The sequence below is a fragment of the Erinaceus europaeus genome, chromosome 8 (genome assembly GCF_950295315.1).
Source record: "Erinaceus europaeus chromosome 8, mEriEur2.1, whole genome shotgun sequence".
Lineage (NCBI taxonomy): Eukaryota > Metazoa > Chordata > Mammalia > Eulipotyphla > Erinaceidae > Erinaceus > Erinaceus europaeus.
The window spans coordinates 22,455,651-22,463,939 of record NC_080169.1 but is presented as its reverse complement, the minus strand read 5'-3'; the positions used below and the strand labels follow the sequence as shown (position 1 = coordinate 22,463,939).

The 8,289-nt window shown below is 39.9% G+C and overlaps 1 pseudogene; it reads left to right on the top strand.

The window, feature by feature from the left end:
• Positions 1-5,930: 5,930 nt before the first annotated feature.
• Positions 5,931-6,829, top strand: LOC103112234 (large ribosomal subunit protein eL15-like; annotated as a pseudogene).
• Positions 6,830-8,289: the final 1,460 nt, after the last annotated feature.

The window sequence follows — 8,289 nt, the reverse complement described above, 5'->3', positions numbered from 1 at the left end:
ATGATTCTGAAAAATGCCATTGTAAGAATTGCCCTCAGATTGATCCACAAAGAACTGTGGCAGCAGCACTGAGATAAGAGGGAGAATGATATTAAAATGTGTTGGAAAAATGGTAATCGGCCGATGGTAGGATACTGAAAATCAGAACAAGAGAGAAATGAAGAAACAATGCCTTGTAGATATTCAGGTGAGTAGCTAGATAAAAGTGGTGCCATTTATAGGGACAGGAAGGCTTATAGAAGGCCAGACTAGGAACACTAGGGAAGGTGCAATATCAAGAATTCTATAATTGAAATGCCATTAAGTATTCTGTTGAAGATGGGAGGGAAGCAGGTGGAGTTTCAGGGCAAGATTTGGCCTGGAGATATAAATTTGGGGCTTATCAGTTTATAAATGTTATTTAAAGCCAAGTAGCTGAATGAGATCACTGAGGGAGAGTGTGTAAATACACAAGAGGTCCCAAGAATGGGGTCTGGGATCCACCATCTATCTACAGGTCAGAAAGAAAAGGAGCCATTCTTCCAGAATAGTGAGACCTTTTCCACTCCAAAAGGCTATTTGCATTTAAAAAGATGTCCTAAGACATATAGATTTTTCCACATATCTTAGCAATAATTGTTAGTTACATCAGAGTCTCCTGTGAGTTTTAGGTCACATATGTCACTGTGAGAAGCAGCTGTGTTAAGAATGAAAAAATGCATGCAGTCAATGGTCAGAAAACCCTGGGAGCTTTCAGCCACTTTGCCCCTTGCTAGTGATGTGATCAGAGTGAATCATGCTTTTCTCAGTGCCCTGTTTTCCTCTATCTCAACCTGAAAATGATACCAGTTGCTTAAAGCAGGCAATGAATGTGAGTGTGTTTTATACACTACTTGGCTACTGACCCATACAGTAGTCACTTGTCATATGTGCTCATTAAAATTAGAATTAAAAAATTTTAAGAACACAAATAAAGTTAAATCTAAGTCTGGAAAAATGTCTCACCTGCTTTGCCACACAAAAGTGCAGGGCTCGAGCCCTGCACTCACACCACTAGAAGATCTGAAGCGATGGTATCTTTCCCTCTCTCCCTGTGAGTCTCTGTCTCAAAAAAGTCATCTTTGAGTGGTGAAGCCCCGGTAACAAAATAAATAAGTCAAATAAAATGTTTTCAAAACTAAGAAGATTTTATAAGAAAATAAGATGTAGGCTCCTTGAAAAACAAAATACATCAGTAGAAAATCTCAATGAAGTCTGTGGGTTAGTTAACAGTATCACACCGGGTTGTTTCCTTCATTTTGACAAATTCAATGGTATTATGCAAGTTGTTGGATTTTCTGAAGTCTGAGAGAATGGTAACTGCATTTTCTATACCTATACAGTAAAAAGTTTTATTTTTATTTTTTCAATTATGTTTCTCAGTTAGATAAATCACATTTCAAATGTCTCTTTGTGTCATACTGACAGGTCTGTTATGGACTGCTTCTACCAGAGATACTGGGTTATGCTGCCTACAGTATATTAAACCAATGTATGACTTTAGTCTTGTAACACAATGACCATCATGCTTCAAAGTTATCTCTGAGCAGGGGAGACAGCATAATAGTTATGCAAAGAGATTCTTTGAAGTCCCAGGCTCAGTCCTCAGCACCACCATAAGCCAGAGTGAGCAGTGCTTGCTCTGATTAGAAAAAAAAAAAAAATTCCATGAAAGAAATTCTGTGGCTTCAAATAAAGGACCAAAGTCATATCTAGAACTAAAATTCTAGTTTGCTATCCCACATCCTAGCTGTGTTCTTTTAGACTAGCTACTGCTTTCCCAAAATACTCTCTCCTCCAAATTATTTCAAGGGATTGCAGTATATTTAATCTGGTGGATCCTATCTAAATAATACTCAGAGAAATAATACATTATCTCAGGAGCTCCATGGAAAAATTGTTCTTGGTGCAAAATTTAAGATTTTGCATGTGGGAGAGGAGTAGCAGTTTTCATCACAGCTGCCTGCCTGGTGCTAGATTGCTTCACATCCAACAACGATGCTGGAAGGACCCTAAAACATACCCTACTGAACACTGCTCTAATGCAGATTCACTCACTTTATCAACTGAAGTAATCATGACCTAAATGCATAAACATGCATAAGCTTTCATTATTTGAGTCACTGGCATACTCTATCTCTGTTAATCATAAATAATATATGGATGATTGGGGCCTGGTGGTGGCACACCTGATTAAGTGCACGTATTACCAAGCAGAAGGACCCAGGTTAGAGCCCCTACTCTCCACCAGGAGAGGGGAAACTTCAGGAGTGGGGAAGCAGGTCTGTAGTAGAGGGGGTAACAGGGGCTTGAAATGAATGATCTCTCTGGGACCATCGATATTTTCTTATAAGAAATGCAAAAATTAGGATGTGAGGGCGATCTGGCTGCGACATCTGTCACCCCATTGATCGCCAGGGTTGATTCGGCTGATCTGGCTGGCTAGGCAGGTGTCCCCTTCCTCCCTCACTGCTCCATGTGCGTCCCTCCCTAAGCTGCGAGTTCGGTGGAAGGGGACGGCCTTCCCCGAATAGAGACGGACCAGTCTTGGGTCGAAGGTATACGAGTAGCTGTGCTCCCCTGCTAGAACCTCCAAACAAGCTCTCAAGAAACGCAAAAATTAGAGTAGGGCACCAAAGTAAAAACGCTGTGGTGAGGGGGAGGATAGACATTCGACTTCCTGCAGCAGCGGGGGTAGGTGGGATGGGACACAGTCTTTTGGTGGTACTAATGGTGTTTATGTACACTCCTATTAAAGTGTAGTCATATAAACCACTATTTAATTAATATGAGAGGGGAAAATTGACCATATGTCTCAAACTTTTAAAAACACAGACTGAGTCTTTTTAGTACATAGGCTGAGTCTTTAATATGTTGACTCTCAAAATCCTAGACCAGGGAGAACAGAAGCAACCAGTGGCACAGCTATATACAAGATGCTGGATATTATATAGCAAACCCTAACAAAGGGACTTTTCAAAATTAACCCAATTACCAGATAATGTGATGATAACAATAACTATCCATTGTCTTCTTGAACCCTAAGACAGCAGGAACCTCACATTTCCACTATAAAGCCTATATTTCCCCCAGTCCTGGAACCTTAGGGTGGGGCCCACTTTCCTGCATGTTTCTCTCAATTCATATCAAATAATATTGCATTCGCTGATCACAAATTAATCAATGTGAGTGCCACCCCAGCATGCTTCACTTCAGACTGTGTCCAGAGACTTCAGGTTTGGACAATCCTTCAGCTTCATCACCCGGGTGAGACCTTTCCTTTCACAGTATTCTCTAATTCCATTCCAGGTGGTACCCACTCCAAATAAATTCTCCAAACCTAGATATAGACCAGGTGCCCTGAGATAGAGCATATGTTCACACGTGTCCATAAACCAGGGAAAAATATATACCTGAAAGCAGAAGTACACAAGAGTCTGCAGTGAGTAACCCCCAACACTACATCTGCACTATTCCAGCCTTGAGGTCCATGATTGTTCAACAATTTGTTTGGCTTTGTATGTTAACTCTCTTTTAAGTCACCAGGTTCCAGATGCCAGCATGATGCCAACCAGACTTCCCTGGACTGAAGACCCCACCAATGTGTCCTGGTGCCCCACTTCCCCAGAGACCCACCCTACTAGGGAAAGAGAGAGGCAGACTGGGAGTATGGATCAACCAGTCAACGCCCATGTTCAGCAGGGAAGCAATTATAGAAGCCAGACCTTCCACCTTCTGCAACCCACAACGACCCTGGGTCCATGCTCCCAGAGGAATAGAGAATGGGAAAGCTATCAGGAGAGGGGGTGGGATAAGGAGATTGGGTAGTGGGAACTGTGTGGAGTTGTACCCCTCCTATCCTCCGGTTTTCTTAATGTCTTCTTTCTTAAATAAAAATAAATAAATAAAAAAGAAATGCATAAATTTACCCCATTAAAAAGGAAAAGAAGAAATCAGCTAGTGAAATTCTAGGATCATCATTGAGTATTACAGTAAGTTTCTTAGAGAGGTTTGGTGGTGTTTCTGTCTCCCACATCCTGTCCTACAAGTGTCTCATCCAGAAGAAACCCTGAGAACCATTAACAAATGTGAATTCACTATTCCAGCAGAGAAAGAACTTTCAGTGGCACTGTAAGTCAAGTTTAAAGTTCTAGTAATATAAATACTTTACATGGGACATAATTTAAACATGCTAAGCTGCAATAACTACCTTCCTTGTACTGTGATTTCTTCTGTATTCTTTTTATATAGCCTTTGTATTTAGGACTTGGTTTTTCTGGCACTGTAGCTTTCTGGGAGAGCAAGTACTAAAAGTCCATCAGATAACAGCACCCTATCAAGGATTACTAATGACCAGTCCTTGGACTCTGTTCCATAATTCTGAGGAAGCAGTCCTGAAAGGAAGAGTGGTCAGTGAGAATATGATGGCAGGACAGGTCAATCTCACAGTCCTAGGGTGTCTGTCATGGCCAAGAGAAAGCAAGGACACTATCAGTAGATAGGTATAAAGGGCAAAATGAGGACAGTCCAAAGAATAGGGCAGATGGTCAAGTCAGGCTCAAGACAGAATCAGGTACAAGACTCTAAGCCATCCCTAATTGTGGGAGACTTTTGCATACCATACTGAGATTCCTTGGGGCTTCAAGGGTCAGAGGTTTCTCAGACCAGGTCTTAGAGAACCTGCCCAGAGAAGACAAAAACAAAAGCATCCATGGGTAAGCCCTAAGATGAAAACAAGTCACTTCTGAAGGACCTTTGATATGTTCTTTCATGGCATGGAATCTATTCCCCCAGAATCTACAACCTGAGAAAAAAAGTACCCTGACACCCACTAACCCTTACTCAATAAATCTGAGAGAGAAAATGGGCATAAAAGGAAAGTAGGAATAATTAAGATGTGAAAAGAAGGAAAATCATAATACACTAACAATATTTTTAAATGTTGCTTCCTTAATGCTCTGACAGATGTAATTATGTTCTAGGAGCTTATGACTTTATTTCTCCAAGGAACTGAGTAAGGAATCATGGTCAAAGGGAGACAAGATAATGCACACTTTCCTATTGGGAGGTGTCTCTTTCTGCCCTACCCTTAATTTCTTTGAAGAAACTGAATATGTGAAGAGTATAAAAACCCTAGTTTCAACCAGTACCACAGTGGTGTGCATTTTCTGTTATGTCTGACTTCCTTTTAGCTAGTATTCAATATATTCTTAATTTGGACTGCTTTTACTAAATACTTTGGAACATTTTCAGTAACTACTTCATTATTTCCTTTTCTACTAATAATATTTCTGGAACTGAAAAATATTCTTGAAGTAGGTTCATTCATTAACAGAAAAAAACACTGATTTTGATTTATCTACAAAGCCCCTGAGGTGACTTTTGTGCTTACATGTCAAAGAAATTCTCCATCTCCTTCTAAACCATTAATTTTATCATTATGGAAATAGCTCCCATAATTGATAAAACATTGCCAAGTGAGTTTGACAGACTATAAAACACTTCTGAAGATTTGCTATCTCAAGCTCTTATCTCTTGGGACTTATTTAAAATGCACACCCCATATTTATATTCCTTCTTAATGTCAATAGGAAAAAAATCCCCATGATAAGTTCATTGCAATGAACACAGTTAGCGACCAAAAATCATTTCCCTCCATTTTTAATGAAAGTGTGCTATTATTAATAAACCAGGGTAAGCCATTCATCTTTTCCCCCCATCCAAGAAAGTTGAAACTTTGACATAGGTAGGGAGAGGACCACCCTGTAAACGGCATAGTCTGTTGTGAAATCTGAAGTATCTATCTCTATTATTAAACTTTATAACTTTGAGATAAATGTAGATTCACATAATAGATGTGGGGCAGAGAGCTCTTTCCTTTACACTTGGCAATAGCCATCAGTTAAGCTAAGATGAGCATTTACAAGAACATCCAAGAGCTATAGAGAAAGAAGCAGTTGGATGTGATGCGATTTCTTCTCTGTGCATTCTAGGCAGTACTGCCAGCTCTCCATGCTCCACAAGGTCCCTCGCCCCACTTAGCCAAATAAAGCCCATAGACTGGATTACAAGGCAAATCAAGGTATGTCATATATCACAATTGTGTCTGCCATGCTAAGGGTTCTACCTATGGCAAGTCTGTCCATCATGGTGTTAGCCAGCTGAAGTTTGCACGAACCTTCAGTCTGTTGCTGAGGAGAGAGCTGAGAGCTGGATGCAGTGGTGGAGCTCTGAGAGTCCTCAGTTCTTTTTTATTTTTTTAATATTTATTTTCCTTTTTGTTTCCCTTGTTTTTTATTGTTGTAGTTATTATTGTTGTCGTTATTAATGTAGTTGTTGGTATATAGGACAGAGAGAAATGGAGAGAGGAGAGGAAGACAGAGAGGGGGAGAGAAAGACACCTGAAGACGTGCTTCACCATCTGTGAAGCGACTCCCCTATAGGTGGAGAGCCAGTGCCTCAAACCGGGATTCTTACTCCAGTCCTCGCACTTTGTGCCAGGTGCGCTTAACCTCCTGTGCTACTGTCTGATTCCTGAGTTCTCAGTTCTTACAGGGTGGGTGAAGATTCCACACATAAGTTCTTTGAGGTTATCCTCATTGATCCACTCCATAAAGCTGTCAGAAGAAATCCTGACACCCGGTGGATCATCAAACTACTCCACAAGCACAGGGAGATGTGGGCACTGACAACTACAGGCTGCAAGAACCACGACTTTGGAAAGGGCCACAAGTTCTACCACATTACTGGCGGTTCTCACTGTGCAGCTTGGAGTAGGTGCAATGTTCTCCAACTCAACCATTACCATTAATAGGTATTGTTTGAAAAAAAGGGAAAGAAAGGAAAGAAAGAAGGAAGGCAGGCAGGCAGGCAGGAAGGAAGGAAGGAAAGAAAGAAAAGAGGAAGAAAGAAATGAGGAAAAAATAGAAAATAAGGCAATTATAGATACTTGTGCCTTGATGTCTTTCTCTCTGTCTCCCTGTCTCTGACTATATAAAAAAGTCAGCCTGGAGTACTGGAGTAGTGATGCCCCAGTGACAACTACCACCACCACCAACAAAATATTAATATGAAAAATTATACATATGTGAATAATAACTATGAACTCTTTTACTCAGTTCCTGGCAGTTGATAGCATTTTGCAAAACTATAGGATATCCCAATCATTTATTGATGACATTGATATTATTCAGATTTCCCATTTCTTTTGTAAACATCATTTGTATATGTATGTGTAAGCTTCATGTAGTATTACAGATGTGAACCCAGAGCAGCCTGCATATAATCATGTATCCATCTTTATGGTCAAATACAGAATAATTCTAAAGCCACAGATTCCACTTATTACTTTTTTATATCCAAGTGTACCTTCATCCTCCTCCTTTCCATTGTAGGATATTTATTATTCTTCAGGATATTTTTAATTTTTATGTAAAATGAAGATAAATCAAATTATGGAAATAATTTGCCTTCAGTGAAAGCAGTTAGAAAAAGACATCTTTTGTGGTGAACCAATCATATCTTTGATTCTTTCTCTCTCTTTCTTCTCATTCTTCTTCTCCTTCTCCTTCTCCTTCTCCTTCTCTTTCTTCTTCTTCTTACCAAAAACTTCTCATTCCTGGCTTACAGAAGTGCTGGGGGTTGAACTGGGACATTAGGGACTTAGGCATAGAAGCCTTTTTGTATCACCACTATGCTATCTCCCCAACTCCAGACTTCATTTTTAAACATGGAATTCAGTCCCCACTCTCTTCCTTGGCTGGGTATTTTTGTGCAGGACAGTCTATATAAATGTGTGCTATGGCTCTGCACTTCAGAAATCCACTTGTAATACATTAAAGCAATAATTTTTTTCATAAATCAAGAAGATGCTCCCAACCACAGAGGTTTCTTGCAAAGTTTTGGGCAATAGCACCCAAGATGCATGATTAGCTTCCAGTTAAGGACTAACATAGTATTGCTCTCTGGGATAGCCCATTTGATACCTAAATTAATATTAACCATGATAATGTACAAATTCATTTTTATCCTAAAATGACAGTATCACCTTCTTACCATTGTTATAAACACACACACACACACACACACACACACACACATGCTCCCAGACTGATGCTCCCCACTTGCTACTGCAGTCATTTTTACCCAACTGGTAAAAAAAATGTAAGCCAGAAAGTTAGCTTCAAAATTAACCCAATAGCTCAATAAAATATGGTCTTCTTGTCACCCTTAGTGCTTAAATTATTTGTTGTCAAACTGGGTGGCTTTCAT